Source organism: Leptonychotes weddellii, chromosome 1 (assembly GCF_054177405.1).
Source record: "Leptonychotes weddellii isolate Sample4059 chromosome 1, ASM5417740v2, whole genome shotgun sequence".
In the NCBI taxonomy this organism is placed as follows: domain Eukaryota; kingdom Metazoa; phylum Chordata; class Mammalia; order Carnivora; family Phocidae; genus Leptonychotes; species Leptonychotes weddellii.
Window position 1 is genome coordinate 6,427,082 of NC_138369.1, and position 15,498 is coordinate 6,442,579.

The 15,498-nt window shown below is 47.7% G+C and overlaps 1 protein-coding gene and 1 long non-coding RNA gene across 5 annotated transcripts in view; one reads left to right on the forward strand and one right to left on the reverse strand.

Moving 5' to 3' along the window:
* Positions 1 to 11,154, reverse strand: part of LOC145720257 (uncharacterized) — a 108,645-nt gene extending 97,491 nt beyond the window's left edge. Inside the window, exon 1 of the long non-coding RNA XR_014143149.1 lies at positions 11,119 to 11,154. This is a non-coding gene — a long non-coding RNA (uncharacterized LOC145720257). The remainder of the gene's footprint in view (positions 1 to 11,118) is intronic.
* The window catches only part of ILF3 (interleukin enhancer binding factor 3), a 28,077-nt gene continuing 16,902 nt past the window's right edge, over positions 4,324 to 15,498 (forward strand). For 2 of the 4 annotated variants that reach the window (XM_006741047.3, XM_031036429.2), the window contains exon 1: positions 4,324 to 4,514. The gene's annotated coding sequence lies outside the window, so the exon portion shown is untranslated. The remainder of the gene's footprint in view (positions 4,515 to 15,498) is intronic. The other 2 variants (XM_031036430.2, XM_031036431.2) reach the window with 1 other exon arrangement.

Sequence of the window (15,498 nt, forward strand, 5' to 3'; positions counted from 1 at the left end):
ATGACCACCCAGACCATTTTCAAGTGTACAGCTCAGTGACATGAAGTACATTCACACTTTAGTGCAACCATCACCACCCTTCACATCCAGAACATTTTGTTCTTCCCAAATGAAAGCTCTGTCCCCACTAAACACAAACTCCCCCTCCCACACGCACCCACCATTCTACTTCCTGCCTCTATGAATCGAACTCTTCCAGAGACCTCGTATGAGCGGAGTCACACAGTATTTAGCCTTTTGTGCCTAATTTCATTTAACGTAACATCCTCTAGGTTCATGCACATTGTAGCATATGTCAGAATTTCCTTCTCTTTTAAGGCTGTATAATGCTTAACATTCCCTTGTCTGCATATATCACAACTTGTTTATGTGTTCATCGACAGACACTTGGGTTATTTCCACCTTTTGCCTATCGTGAATCATGCTGCTATGAACAGGGGTGTGCAAGTATCTTGAGTCCCTGCTTTCATTTCTGGTGGGCATATACTCAGAAGTGGAATTGCTGGATATGTTGTTTGATTTTGGGAGAAAACACCATGTTGTTTTCTTGCTCCATCTTTTAGCTGAGCTTTCTTCCTGGTTGGTTTCATTCTGTCAAGTTCTGTCATCAAGGTCTACTCCCGGCTGCACCCCCACCCCACCTGGTATTTCCCTGGCTTCAAGATTAGAACAACAAGGGCTTCTCATGCCCCAGAGTCCCCGGCCTGGGGCTCACTGGCTCTGACTGGCTGGATTTGGGTCCCTTACTCCTAAGCCAATCACTGTGTCCATGCCATGGACCTAGTTTCAGAGTATGATAGCAGGGACTCGTCAACTGAACTCCAGACTGAGCAAGGAAGAGGGGAAGTTCCCCAAAGCACTGTGGTCCACCCATGTCCACTCCGCTGAGAGGGGAGGAAGGCAACAGGCATGGGTCAAAAAGGATTCAGAAGGAAAAGTCCCTCAGTGTGATTGGGGTTAGGGGGCTGAAGTGCGAGAAATCTCTGAAGAGGAGGAAGGCAAGAAATGGAGAGCATGTTCATGGGAACACTAAAGTCCCTGAGGAAGACAGAACCTGGCTAGACAGAGGGAAGGCGAGAGGAGGGGACAGACCTTACTCTTCAACTGTTGAGGGAGAGGCTGTAATGGGGACAGGGGCTGCATAGCCAGATGACAGGGCATGTCAGGGCAGGGAAGTCAGAGAATGGTTGTGCATACAGGGATTGATAACCATGTAGTGCTGGAAAGTCAAGGGCAGTAGTGAGAGGCTGCATCAGGGTGGAGATGAAGGGACAAGAGAGGGCAGGTGGCACTTTGGGGCTTCAACCTTGCATGGTGACCAAAGAGAACACAGACAAGGAGCAGGATGGATTGTAGCTTGTCAGAAGATTGGGCTGAAAACCTCTCACCCTGCCACTCCTGGTGGGTGGGGTTGGGGTGGCTCCAAGAGAACGTACTCTTTTTTTTTTTTAAACTTATTTACTTATTTGAGAGAGTGAGCACACACACACATGCATGTGTGAGTGGGTGGGGAGGCGCAGAGGGAGGGAATTTTCAAGCAGACTCCCCGTGGAGTGCGGAGCCCGACTCGGGGCTTGATCTCAGGACCCATGAGATCATGACCTGAGCCGAAACCAAGAATCAGATACCTAACCACCCTGGAGCCCCCAGACCGCACTTTTTAAGGGAGTCTGGTTTCCTTGACACTCCAACTGCTGCCCAGCAGCTCTTACTACAAAATCCAGGTTGGATGAGCCACCAGTCCGATAGGTAACAATCAGAACCACACCAGCTTCCCCAGCACTCATTCCATGCATCCTCAGCAAACCCTTGAGATTGAAAAACTCCTCAAATCTGTCCTGGGCTCCTCTGTGAAGACTGCAGTTTGATCTAAAGCCTTTGCTTATAACCATGATCCTATCTACCCCTTTCTGTGTTTGGGGCCGCCTCAAGAGCAAGTTCTTCAGAAATCTAATCTTCGGGGGCGCCTGGGTGGCTCAGTTGTTAAGCGTCTGCCTTCGGCTCAGGTCATGGTCCCAGGGTCCTGGGATCGAGCCCCACATTGGGCTCCCTGCTTGGTGGGAAGCCTGCTTCTCCCTCTCCCACTCCCCCTGCTTGTGTTGCCTCTCTCTCTGTGTCTCTGTCTGTCAAATAAATAAAATCTTTTAAAAAAAAAAAAAGAAGAAGAAATCTAATCTTTGGCCCCTCCCAAAAACCATCTATGGACTTGGGAGTCGGAAAACTAGAAACCTTCCGCGTTCTGCCACTTGGTAGCGCTGTTAGCCTAGTCAAGTCGGCACGCCCGCTGAGCCTGTTCCTTGAAGTGTCCCGAATTGCTGGTCTCTAATTTGTTAAAGCCAGTTATCACCTTGCTTGTCATGATGACCCTCAACAATCTAAATTTACTTTAACCAATTTTACCTGAATACAAGGGCCCTTAAATTTACCAAAACTTTCTTCAGTCTCAAGCTCTATTTAGGAGAGATCTCCAAATTGGTGAAGGTGGGGGGAAGCAAGACGCAGAATGTCTACATTTGTGTGAAAAACGGCAAAAAATAAATAAATAAAAAATAAATCTAAGCAACTCTATGAATAAAACACCGTTGTAGAGTTACACACAAAACTTAACACTGGCTGCTAAGAAGGGGAGGCTGATTGATTTAGTCCTCACACTCTTGAACTTTTGACATTTTGTATCAGGTGAACAGATTATCTGTTCAAAACCCTAAATAAAAGGTAAATAGGAGAAAAGCAGTAGGTAGAGTATGCACCCATTTCTGTAACATTTTTACATCTTACTTTTTTTTTTTTTAAAGATCCCATTCGTTTATTTGCTAGAGAGAGAGAGAGAGAGTGACAGTACAAGCAGGGGGAGCGGCAGGCAGAGGGAGAAGCAGGCCCCCCGCCGAGCAAGGAGCCCGATGCGGGGGCTCGATCCCAGGACCCCGGGACCATGACCTGAGCCGAAGGCAGACGCTCAACCGACTGAGCCACCCAGGCGTCCCACATCTTACCTTTTTAATAATAGTTATCATTTTGAGGCATTTATTCCGCACACAGAATTGTGCCAAGTGCCAAGTGCTTATCTACAAAATCGTAACCATTTTGTAGATAAGGAAACGGAGGCTCAAGAAAAGTGGGCTGTTTTTGGTCACACAGGGGGACTCAAACCTAGAGCAGATACTGGGTCTTGCATCCTTAACAAAGGCGCTTACATCCCTACATTTCTGCTAGGAAAAACCATTACTATGCCGTTAAGTCTTTAACTCACTTTCAAGAAGGAAACCTTTTCAATAATTCCTTGTTCCGAGTCCCGGCAGTTTCTGAACAACAACCTCGCACATGACAACGTTCCTAATAACGAGGTCTGTCAAGCGCCAGCTTGATTCTGACACTGGAGGGGAGCGGGGCTTACTGTAGGCAGACTGTATGTACATCGGGGATCTCACGAAACTCCGGGAGGATGCAACAACAACGGGCTTGAAAAGAGAAAGCGCTCGGTCCCCGGCGCCTTTACTTAACCACCCCGAGCTGTGGTTGGCCGAGCTTGTGACCGCAGACCCGGCTCTCACACGACAAGGATGTGAATCCTCCAGCTGGGCCTGTTTCTCCACCTGTGAAAGGGACACTAGAAGACCCCTAGCAGCTGGGCTCTGTCCTCTGGAGGCCGGGCCTGGCAGGGCGGCCAGACGCTACACTGGGGGTTTGCAGGACCAAAGAACTGGTGCGCTCACCGGCGCCGGTCCCAGGGCAGCAACAAGAAGATCTGTCCGGCCGTTGCTGACACCCGCATCTCGGGTCTTCTTGGCCTCTAGCGAGAGATGCAGAGAGAGAGGAGGAAGCTCCGCCAGGTAACCTCGGATGGAAGACGAACCTCCCCGACCGAAATCCGGCCACTATGAGGACACTCACGTGCCTCGCTCTCCGAGCCGTTTCCGCCAACGTACACAGGAGCGACGGGCGTAAGATGGCAACCGCGCAGGCGCATAGACTCACAGCAGGGGAGACTCCGCCCCTCGACCTGGATCACGTGGTAATGCCGCTTAAAACCGCCATTGAAAAAAAAAGAGCAGCGAACACATCACATGACTCAGACCTACCAATACAGCAAAGGGCAGCGCCAAATTCCTTGTCACGTGGCCAAGGAGGCCTCTACATTGGCCACTGTCACATGATCAAGGCCTCGAAACGTTTCGATGCCACGTGACCAGCAACGCAACGGCTGCGCTCCTGCCACGTGACTGAAGCCCACCTTATCTCTTTTCGTCGCTCCCTCCCTCCCCGGCTTGGCCTGCGTCAAGCGGCAACGCGGCGGCAGGGGGCGGGGCTCCAGCGATCACGTGGCCCGCACCTCCCCGGCGCGCGCCCGTCCGCCCGCTCGCCCCCGGCCCCGGCTCCTCCTCCTCCTCTTCTCGCCATTGCAGTTGGACTCAGCAGCCCGGTGCGCACCGCGTGGCTTTTGGGGGGAGACCCCGGCGGGCTGTGGCAGGAGGGCGGCGGCGGCGGTTGCGGTCGGGGAAGGGAACGCCGACAAGGTAAGCGTCAATGTGGCGGCGGCCGGGCCCGCTCCCGCCTCTGCCCCTCCCCCCGCCAGTCCTCCCACTCAGCGCGGGCCAGGCTGAGGGGTCGCGGTGACAAGGCCTCAGGCGCCCCGCGCTCCCCGCCTACGCCCGGTTCCCTCGCCCCAGCGCCTGGCTCATTCCTCCCTCCCCAGTCTCGCTCCCGCGCTCGGCCGTTACTCTCCCCCATTGTGCCGAGGAAACAAAATGGCGGCGGCGGCGGCGAGGGCCCGGTGCGCGCGCATCCGCCCCCCCTCGCGGCCCCTCGGCCGGCGGCGGCGCCGCGCGCGGGGGGTGCGCGCGCACCGGGCCCCCGGCCGCCGAGTCCCCCGGGCCCGGCTTTGTCTGTTGCGGCGCCCCGCGCGCACGCGCGCACGTGCCGGGAGCACACACCCCCCTTGGCCGGCAGCATCCTGGCCGGAGCGGCAGGGGCGACCCCCCTCCTCGTTCCTTTCTAGTCTTTGTCCCAGTCCCGTCCCGGTTCCAGGAGAGTCCCAGGTTCCCGAGGCGGGAAATGTCGCCGCCTTTGTCCTTACATGGCGTGGAGACGCGGACCTCCTCCCTGAAACCCCGTTCCCACGCTGATTGCACAGGAGGCCTTTATCGGTGCATGGGGTTCCCAAATCTGTAGTCGGCCAGGCCTCCCCCAGGTCAGGACCCATATTTGGCGGAGGGTTTAAGCTTTCCCTTTCTTTAGTTCAGGTGTTTCATTGATGATGAATTTTCTCCAGATTGCTTAGGATTTGCATCCTTCCTCAAAATGGTGATCTGGTGCGATATTTGGGTACGCTGAAACTTGCAAGATTGTGACCCATACATGAGAGCTTAAAACGGTTTTCTACCTTATTTTCTCAAGTAGTTGAGTGAGTTGAAGTTCTGCCCCAGTGAATCCTGCGCCTGGATGAATTATCTGGGTTGTACAGTGATCAGCGCGCTCTCCCCCAGTTCAGAACTGGGGAAGATAAGCCATCTCTTCTCAGTATTTCCAAAATTGACTGACCCGTTGCTTGGGATTCTGCTCACGGGACATGATGGATCAGTAAGGGAGTGCCAGTTTCCCTGAGAAGGCTTTCAGTATTTCAGTATGAAGGTATTTCAGTGATTCTGAATCTTTTTCTGATTGCTTGGGATTCTCTCCTCTTTAAAGTGAGTGGCCTGGTGGCATATTTGGGTTCCACAGGAAAACCTAAGGTGCCACCCAGAGTTGGGACTCAAATTTAGGGCTTCAGACTCTTTTTTTTAATCTCAGATAGTTGTGGTTGGGAATCTTCGCGGATTGCTCACATTGCTGCCACTATGCTTTGTGTGTGATGCTTTGTGTGGGGTCTCGTGGGATGTAGGTAACAGCAGCCAGTCAGGCTGTGAATGAAGTGTGGGAACGAGAAACTCAGTAGCAGCTGGAAAAGGGAAAAACAGGCCAACTGGGTACTGGCAGGTGCTATTGTCCCTGGTCCTGGATTCTTTCTCCCTGAGCTGCTGTTCGCCATGTGAGCAGATCCCGGACCCCGGAATTTGTGAATGGAATCTCTGCAGGCCCTAGTGTTTGGAGTTGATTGGAGGCTGGCAGTTACTGCCAGGTTTGGCCTTGCCAGCACTGGGTGCAGGTGTATCAAAGTTTCCCTACTCTCCTAGAGCTTGGGCAAGCCTGGGAATCACTCTCTCTTTGGAGTGGAGTGGTACCTAATTGCTTGCAGTTTTTGTTTGTTTTTTCCTGATTGAACTTGTCTAGTGCCTGTAGGCAAAAATTCCTTTCTTTAGCTTCTTCTAGTATATTTTAGAGGGTTTTTTGTTTTTGTTTTGTTTTGAGGCCCATCTTATGGAGAGTGAGGAATCTAAGGCTGTTTCTTAGTTTTCTTAAATTCTTCCTGTCAAAAAACGACATTGTCAAGAGCGGCTGCTAATATTTTCATGTCACTTACTTGGTGCTCATTTTCATGCTCCTCTGCTTAAGTTCTCCAGGTGAGAACAGGAGGAGTCAGTGATGAGGAAAGAGCTTTCTCTAAGTCTGTAAGCCTCTTCTTTTTGAGTAAGCAGTAGGCTTGTCTGTCTGTAGCAAGATGTGGGGCTTGGAAATGTTCTTCTGGAAAAGGGCTTTATAAGTTTTCTTTGGGGGGAGTGCCTGGGTGGCTCAGTCAGTTGGGTGTCTGCCTTCGGCTCAGATCATGATCCTGGGACCCTGGGACCAAGCCTGGTGTCCAGCTCCCTGCCGGGCGGGGAGCCTGCTTCTCCCTCTCCCTCTGCTTCTCCCCCCTCTCCCTCTACTGCTCCACCTGCTTGTGCTCTCTTGCTTGTGCTATCTCTCTCTCAAATAAATAAAATCTTTAAAAAAGAAAAAGAAAGTTTTCTTTGGGTTGGATCAGCTCCCTCTTATTTACCTCTCTCACCTCCTCCCCAGTTCCTCCTGATTTCATCTTTTATGACTCAGAGGAATAATTACCTTCCCCAGGAAACTTGGGTTTATACCTCTTTGGATTTGCCCTCCTGTTACATTTTGTCATTAAGTTGATCAACCTTGTGCAGTTTTGAACTGTACATGTCACTGTCTAGTATGAAATGCATGTATGTCTCACAAAGCGGTGACATTTTATCTGAATACTGCTTTGATTGAACATGGGAATTAGGATTTTCTAGGCCATATGTATTGGATGCTTTTTATCTTAGCCGAGTCCTGGGAGAAAAAGATTTGATTTCTGTTTCCAGTGAAAGGGTTTGAACTTAAAGGCAGATAGTGGTTTGACAGGAGTCTACACACAGTGAAGCGTGTTGGGGGCCCTGAAGGGATGAGATTCCTTCAGATTCCTGCTGCAGCACTTCTGAGTTTTGTCTGAAACAACTAGCGTCCCTCTCTGCTAGTTAGGGTAAGTCAGTGCTTTTTGTGGTGCTAACAGCATTACAGAAATAACATCGAAAACCGGGTGGACAGGTGTTTGTTAGGGAGCCTTGTCAGTGTACTGACTTTTAAAAATTGTTTCTTGCCATTTTATTCTCTGTTAAATCCCTGTGATATTTCCCCAAGGTTGCACTTTATAAGTGATCCCATTATAAATTGTGATTGGAAATTTAGAAGTGACTTTTAACATCTATTTTCACATGTTTCGAGAAAGCGATGTCCAGTTGAAATTTAAGTTTTTGTTTTTGTTTTTTTTTTTTAAAGATTTTATTTATTTATTTGACAGAGACACAGCGAGAGAGGGAACACAAGCAAGGGGGAGTGGGAGAGGGAGAAGCAGGCCTCCCGCGGAGCAGGGAGCCCGATGCGGGGCTCGATCCCAGGACCCTGGGATCATGACCTGAGCCGAAGGCAGACGCTCAATGACTGAGCCACCCAGGTGCCCCGAAATTTAAGGTTTTTTTTAATTAAATGTTTAGGGGATGAAGAAATTGAAAATGTAGCCACTAGTTCTTTGTTTTTTTTTTTTTTAAGATTTTATTTATTTTTTTCGACAGAGAGACACAGCGAGAGAGGGGACACAAGCAGGGGGAGTGGGAGAGAGAGAAGCAGGCTTCCCGCTGAGCAGGGACCCCCTGATGCAGGGCTCGATCCCAGGACCCCGGGATCATGACCTGAGCTGAAGGCAGACACTTAACGACTGAGCCACCCAGGTGCCCCTGTAGCCACTAGTTTTAACAAGATTATTGTCCACAGGCTATTTTCTTGTGTGCCATATATGATCAGTGAGGATCATTTAGTTACAAAACTGAGTATGCATCCTTTTATAAGAGTATGTAAATTTGCTCCAAATTATTTTTATAATCTTAGGTGATTAGTGAGAAGTGATGCTATTGGCAGTTTGAGATCCATTGTAATTTTCTTGAATGTTCCAAACGGCCATCCTTCTTATTATGTTCATTAGGATTGTGGTTCAAGCTCAGTCTTAACTGGGATAATCTTCCGGGCCACTTGCTTTTCTGTTGCTTCCTTTTGACTGCTTTTCTTATCTGAGTCTGTGTGTGTTTAAAGAATAAAATGTTGCAAGTTAGATTTGCTTCTCCATGGTACATTTAGGTTTTTTTTGCAGGTTGTTGTGTATTCATAATTCAGAAAAGCAGTCCAAATGTCAGCAATGTGAAAAAAACCATCCCAGCCCCATGGCTCATAACAGCCCTTAATAAACATTTGTCCTGTGGGTGACCTGTGCAGAATCCATGCAGGAAGGAATAATGGCTGCCCGGAGAGGGCTCACCAGTGACCACAGCAGCACAGAGCAGATGTATGAGTTGACAGGAGCGGAGAGAAGGTGAATGGAGTTGATTTTGGTGAAGTTAACTTGAGTTTGTGTTTTAAAATCTCGGCTCTGGGAAAACACTGGCAGTTTCTTACAAAACTAAACAGGCAACCACCATATGACCTAGCAATTTCACTCTTGGGCATTTATCCCAAAGAAATGTATGGTTATGTCTACATAAAAATCTATACACAAATGTTCATAGTAGCTTTATTCTTTTTTTTTTTTTTTTTAAGATTTTATTTATTTATTTGACAGAGACAGAGACAGCGAGAGCAGGAACACAAGCAGCGGGAGGGGAAGAGGGAGAAGCAGGCCTCCCCCCGAGGAGGGAGCCCGATGTGGGACTCGATCCCAGGACCCCGGGATCATGACCTGAGCCGAAGGCAGACGCTTAACGACTGAGCCACCCAGGCGCCCGTAGTAGCTTTATTCTTGATAGCCAGAAATGGGAAGCCATGCATATGTCCTTCAGCAGGTGAATGGTTAAACAATGGTGGCTCCATACTGTGGAATACTACTTAGCAACCAAAAGGAGAAAGCTGTTGATACAAAACTTGGATGAATATTGAGGCAGTTATGTTGCATGAAACAAGCCAATACTGAAAGATTGCATGCTCTGCAATTTCACTTATATAACGTTGTTGGAGTGCCAAAATTATAGGAATGGTGAATGGATTAGTGGTCTTAGGTTAGGCATATGGGGAGTGGTGGAAGGGGCGTGTGGCCAGTCATGTGCAACAGGAGGGATCCTTGTGGGGCTGGCAGTGGTCTGTGTCTGACTGTATCCATGTCTGGGTTGTGGTTATGATACTGTACTATGTAGTTTGCAAGATGTTACCATTGGGGGAAACTGGTTAGAGAGTACACGTGATCTCTGTTATTTCTTACAGCTGCATGTGAAGCTACAGTTACTTCAGAATAAAAAGTTTTATTTAAAAGAGGGCCACCCTGGGGAGGTGGGGGGTGATGGGGTAACTGGGTGTTGGGCATTAATGAGGGCATATGGTGTACTAAGCACTGGGTGTTAACACGCAACTGATGAACCACTGAACTCTTATCTCTGAGACTAGTAATACGCTATATGTTAATTTAAATACAATAAAAATTTAAAAAACCTAAAAGTGCCACCCTTACCCACTAAAATAATTCATGTTTGTGAATTCGCATACATTACATCCTTTGAGTTTTTTTCTTTTTTTGTAACGGGCAGTTGGTGGGGGCTGCTTTTGGGAGAAGTAAACAAATTGCATGCCAAGTTAAAAAAAAAAAATCTGGGGCACCTGGATGGCTCAGGTGATTAAGCATCTGACTCTTGATTTCTGCTCAGGTCGTGATCTCAGGGTCGTGAGTTCAAGTCCCACATTGGGCTCCACACTGGATGTGGAACCTACTTAAAAAAAAAAAAATGCAACATGGGAGGGTTGCCTTGGGGGTTCCCCCTCCCCAGCCAGGTGTGGAAGATTTCCTAAACTTACTTCCTTTGTCCCCTTGCTGCTTGAAGAGGATGTTGGAAAGGAGGTTTGGTAATTCCCACTTGGAGTCATGGTACACACTTTACTGTCAGGTCCTCTCACAGGCAGACTTTAATAAAACATTTCTGTTGGTTCATCCAAGAGTTGTTGAAATTCCTCCTTTAATATAGTGTATTTGAGATTTTACGGTTGATAAAACATCTTATCACAAAGTCATCTTTTATCCTTACTATTTGCAACTCTTCGGCATAGCTAGTGTTTTCCATCTCATGTTTGACCCAGCTCTGAACAGGTAGGTAATTTGCTGGAAGGTCTCACAACTGCTAGGTTGGAGAGCCCTGGTAGGCGCAAACCTGGGGCTTTTGTCTCCCAAGACCCGTGAATGCTCTACAATACTAGTGGGCCTAGAGTCCGGGGTCTCACAGACCAGGGGAGTTCCAGAAACATTTTGGGGGAAAAAACCTGTATTTGTCAACTTATTATTTAGTCAAGGAAAATATCTTTTTAATTAATTAGTGTAACCAGTCTCCATCTTTTCATGAGAAAAGACATGCTTTTTAAAATTGATAATATTTGTGAAAATCTTTATTCCTAACTTTATACCTCCCTGTGAACCAGTAAAAATACTGTTGCAGATAGAATTGGGGACCACTGTACTAGACTTCAGATCTGTGCTGGATTTTAAAATTTCTCTGAGTGGCATTTTAGATTGGCATCTTCTGACTGGATTACTTTGTTAAAATTATTTTTCATGGGGTGCCTGAGTGGCTCAGTTGTGAAGTGTCTGCCTTCGGCTCAGGTCATGATCCCAGGGTCCTGGGGATTGAGCCCCACATCGGGTTCCCTGCTCTGCAGGAATCCTGCTTCTCCCTCTCCCACTCCCCCTGCTTGCGTTCCTTCTCTCGCTGTCTCTCTCTGTCAAATAAATAAAATCTTTAAAAAAAAAAAAAAAAAAAGAAAGGGCGCCTGGGTGGCTCAGTCATTAAGTGTCTGCCTTCGGCTCAGGTCATGATCCCAGGGTCCTGGGATCGAGCCCCCGCATCGGGCTCCCTGCTCGGCGGGAAGCCTGCTTCTCCCTCTCCCACTCCCCCTGCTTGTGTTCCCTCTCGCTGTGTTTCTTTCTATCAGATAAATAAATAAAATCTTAAAAAAATAATAAATAAAATTATTTTTCATGTGTCCTTGATGATGTCAAAATGTACAAGTTTGTAGAGTCACTAAAGAGTAGCACGTGTCTATCGCTTCACTTCACACTCCAGGATAGGATAGCTCCAGAGATGGGGAAATCAGGAGTGGGGTTTGGATCCTTGTAAATTTCAAAGCCTCATTCCTTCAGTCTCTTAGATGAGCATCTGCTTCAGGACTATTCCCCAGAGTTGCTGGAATAGCGGTAGGATTTTGTGAAATGTCCTGGAAGGGGCATGGTATCTGCTCGGGAAGATAGGTGGGGCCATACCTGTTAGGATGTTGCCACTACACCTGTTCATTCATTCTATAAATGGTTGTTGATCCACACATGCTAACTTGGGCGTGTTTTTTTCTAACAGCAAGTGCCATATATGTCATATTCTAATTAGCAAGAGGTCAGAAATGTGGTCATCACGCTGCAAGCAAAAGGTTTTGTGGTTTAAACTTCTGTAACTCTGCATGCTGTGAGTGGGCTGGATTTAAGAAAGAAACCTGATCCCTGTTAGAACATCCCCAGCCACACAAAGTTCATGTTTAAAATTCTGATTCTTGGGGCGCCTGGGTGGCTCAGTTGGTTGAGCGACTACCTTCGGCTCAGGTCATGATCCCGGAGTCCTGGGATCGAGTCCCGCGTCGGGCTCCTGGCTCGGCGGGGAGCCTGCTTCTCCCTCTGACCCTATCCCCTCTCATGCTGTTTCTCTCTCTCTCTCTCTTTCTCTCAAATAAATAAATAAAATCTGAAAAAAATAAAAAAATAAAAAAAATAAAATTCTGATTCTTCACTCTCCAGCTGTTCCTTGCTTCGGTTTCCTTTCAGAGAAACTGGACTTGTAAAAATCAAGCTTCCTTGTGCCCCATTTTTTAATCATAATGGTGGTTGCAGGGCAGGGGCCAGTGGAGTGTTGCCTCTAGGTAGGTGGGTGTTGTGGACTTCTCACTAACAGTGTTCTCTGCTAAAAATCTTGAAAAGGAGGTTTCTGCTTGTGCAGAAGACCCCTATGTCTGTTAATGAGATGGATCCCCTGGTATTCAAGACCAGAGCAGCTGGCTTCTGAAAAGCTGGCTTGGATGACAGATCTGGGTTCACATAGAGACAATGAGGCCAGATTTGCTGGCCTGCAAAGGAGCATTGTCTCCAGTTTTTCAGCATTTGTTTTAGCTCAGGTAATTCGTGCTCTTACTCACTTTGTGCCCCTGAATTAAGAGGCATCACTACCAAGGCCTGGTCTAAAGGAGGAGGGTTCCGGGGGTGAATGTGCCACAGATGGGGGGCCAGGTGTGGTGGTCAGGGCCAGCCACAGCCCAGTGAGTCTCTTCAGGGGTTCCTTCTGGGGCTTGCCTCTTGGAGCAGAGGAAGATCAGGTGCTGCAGCTGGCTGCGGCCAAGGCACACCCACGTTCGGAGTTTTAAGGGTGAAGGCAGCAGATGGAAACCTACATGCAGGACAGTTGCTGAAAGCAGGTGCATTTGGGAGGCTTGTGTGTGTCCTTGAGGTACTTTTGATGGGCTCATTTCTTCTGACGCAGTATCTTTTTACCCACTGGTAGAAGAGTGATTTTCTACTCCCAGTTTCTCTTTGTCAGATGGCATTTATTCTTGGTTGAGATGCCCCACCTCAACTGTGGGCAGGCTTCAGTCCCTCTTCACCGTTTTCAGAGTAGGGAGTTGGGATACAGACACCTACAGTATTGGCAAATTAGGGTTTGGGGATTTTATTAAGTATCGTTATGGACTCAAGCTTTTATGTACATTTAATGTGCTGAATCAATTTTGGTTGTATATTTATAATGTTTTATTATGAAAATTTTCAAACATACAACGAAGGTGACACGATTTTACAGTGAACAACTACCTGTAGATAAAGCCTCGGTTCTGCCATTGACATTTGACTATGGTTGTTTGTTTTTGACTATGGTTTTGTCTCACACATCTCCCATCTGTTCTGGTCATCCTTCAGTCCACAGTTATTTATTCATGCATTTACTGGATGTCTCTGACCTATAATCCACTTTGTTCTTATGATGCATTTCAAAGTAGCAGAAAGTTGCTGTCTTGTATCTAAATATTAACTAGAATCCAGTATTTATTTATAGTTTTTTTTTTAAGTAATGCACAAATCTTGAGTATACCATTCAGTTAGTTTTGACCACTGCATACGCTCAACCCCTGCCAAGATGGAGACCGTGACCATCACCCCGAAAGCACCCCTCCCAGGTGTCCCTGCCATCACCTGTGTAAGGCAACTGCTGAGCACTTGTGGCTCTTCTAGAACTTCATACATACGGCAGCATTTTATGTTTGTTTTGTTTTTTGTATTCCATTGCTGCGAATATAGCCGGTGGGAGCCTTTACAAGTCAACTCCTTGTCCTTTGGACTTGCACTAGTGTCCGAGCGCTTCCTTGCTTTCTGATCTGCAAATGACCGGGCTCACACAGTCCCAGGGCGAGGTGCCGAATCAACCATTTCTTTGGAGAGCTCCTTTTAGAAAGTTAGACAATGTCAGGTCTGTAAAATCCAGAATGAAAAGGTCTTAGCCTTCTGAAACCTTGGTTTAAGCTCTGTTGTTTTTAAAGCCTCTGCATTTGATGTTTGTGGCGGAGGAGGAGTGTAGTATGAAGAGCTGGTACGTGTACGGTGAAACGCTGGCTCCTAGCGCCTTGTTGGGCTTGGAAGGAAGGAGTTTCTTCTCTACCTTGTGCCAGCCAGCCAGGTCCACGGGGGCCAGGCCCTTGTCTGACATGTCTGTCACCGTCTCAGTCACCGTCTCAGCAGCCAGCCCCGGGGCCTGGTGTGGAGGAGGTATATGCTAAATACGTGTTGAGTAAATAAATACGGTTTTTATTTTTATTTTTTTTAAAGATTTTATTTATTTGACAGAGACACAGCGAGAGAGGGAACACAAGCAGGGGGAGTGGGAGAGGGAGAAGCAGGCTTCCTGCTGAGCAGGGAGCCCAATGCGGGGCTCGATCCCAGGACCCTGGGATCATGACCTGAGCCGAAGGCAGACGCTTAACAACTGAGCCACCCACACGCCCCTAAACACGGTTTTTAAACATCAGCCTTCTTTATCAGATTGATGAGGTTCCAGCATAGATGCAGCCAGGAGTGGGGGCTGTTTAACATGGCCATATCACCAGTAGGTTGGGATTTCTCAGAGTCTGCTTCTTGGCTTAGAACTGGGTATCTGAGCGTTGGTTAAATTTTTAGATGACCTGTGGTGGCTGCACTTTAGTTAGGAGTACATAAGTCTGTTCTGCAATTAAAGAAAAAACTGGATTGGCAGTTTTCAGACATCACAAGTGAATCCCAACATACCTGTCTCCCAGCTTCAACAGCTGTAAGCACTTCGCCATCCTGTTTTATCTTTGTCCCCATCTCCACTGCCTGCCTCCCTGGAGTGTTCTAGAGCAAACACCAGGCGTGTACTTTCAACCATAAATTTATCTTAAATACATACCTAACAGGTAAAGCATTCTTTTTGAATACAATCTTGATATCCTGTGTTCCTAACTGAATGAATGGGAACTTCTTCATAGAGGATGCACTTTGTCACTCATTGCTTAGCCCCCAGGGAAACCTGGCAAATGGAGATCTTGTTGGTAGAAGTTGGTGCCATTATGAAGGGTCCATGGGGTTTGTGCTGCATGCTTTCTGTAAGTTGACTTGTTTAATTTTCACTCCTCTTGCCAAGGTAGGGGGGTGCTGCATCAATGTCACAGGTGTAGAAGGAAGCTGCAAGGAAACTTAAGGGCCACATGGCTAGTGGCTGGGCAGGCAGGGTTTCAAGCCCAGGTATGTGCTGAAGCTCCCACTTGGTGGTGACCGAGTTGTTCATCAGCGGTACCGTGAAGAGCTGAGTCCAGAGATTGGCCTCCACTCTTCTCCCCACCCCACCAGGCATAGTCTTGACCCCTGCTTGTGCGTAGCTCTGCAGGATTTTCACCTCTCATTCCACCTTTCAGTTTTATAGTTCTACTTTGAAACTTACAAATTTGCAATTAGATTGTTAGGTAGTCCTGAAGCATTGTGGGAAATTCTTGTTTTGGCCCGTCATGTCCAAGTTTGTCCTT